Raw genomic sequence first — 1,309 nt, forward strand, 5'->3', positions numbered from 1 at the left:
TCGTCTTATGTGCTTAAAATATGTGGGCTTTATTATGCATATAGTGGTGTGTAATTTAACGACGCCACACACACACACACACACACACACACACACACACACACACACACACACACACACACACACACACACACACACACACACACACACACACACACACACACACTTTATATTCACCAATGTCACAATGCTGCTAAAAAAAACGTTTTTACTGAGCCTACTATGAAGAACAAGAAAATCACGAGCACCCTAGAACACTTGTTCTTCCTTTCCATGAAAAATTCCTTGGTAGTGTAAACTTCCTCAAGAAATTAAATGTCAAAATAGCATTTAAACATGACAACATAAACACAGCCCGCCTATCAACAACGGGGTAGTGTTGTACAAATACTTTCCCGCGTTCGTATACTTACCAATGCACTATCATAGTGGAGATGGGTTGAACGCAAACTTTCGTGTATGTGTATGTATCTCGAGCATACAGATATATAAGAAAAATTGTGCTCAACTTATATCTCTCTTGATGGTGTATTGGTCTAGTCACTCGGCACTGGTAACGTTGTTCTCGCCGCATGAGTTCTAGTCCTCGGGCGTACTATGTTTCAATTTCTGCATGCACCCAAATGGCTTAGAATTAAAGTGCATTGTGGTTGATAAAAACGGGGTAGTGTATAAAATTCCTTGCAAAGATCGCAACAAATTTTATATTGGACAAACGGGAAAAAGACTGGGAAACAAGGGTTTTCCAACATAAATATAGTATGAGATCTACCCAAGAAAACAATGCTTTGTTTCATCATGAATCATTTGATAACTATCATATTGACTGGTCCAGGACAGCAATCTTAGCAAAAACAAGGAAAATGTCTTGAGAGAAACGTAATCGAATCATGTTCAATCTCAGACACTTTTAATAGAAATGTAAACTTAACCTATGGACATTTCAAATGTGATCAGTTATTTACCGAATTGGTGATGAAAAGGTTTCCGCGTGATTGAACCATATACAGTCTTCTGTACAATCTCCCCTTGCGCTTCAAGGATGTCTGCAAAAGAGACATGAAGCTGACAGACATTGACCCAAACAGTTTGAAAGTGACGGCAGCTGGACGCGGCCTATGGCGCATGCGCTGTACAAGAGGGAGTCAGGAGAGGCGAGGAAAAGAGAAATGCTCAGTTGAGGAACAAAAGACAAAGGAAGAAACAGAGACAGTAGACTCGGGATCTCCGACCAGCCGACCGACTTTGTGTGTCACATCTGTGATAGAGACTGCCGTGCCAGGGTCAGATTGCTGAGCCACACAATAAT

Source organism: Oratosquilla oratoria, chromosome 33 (genome assembly GCF_046742065.1).
Source record: "Oratosquilla oratoria isolate Oo_2021 chromosome 33, ASM4674206v1, whole genome shotgun sequence".
NCBI classification, from domain to species: domain Eukaryota; kingdom Metazoa; phylum Arthropoda; class Malacostraca; order Stomatopoda; family Squillidae; genus Oratosquilla; species Oratosquilla oratoria.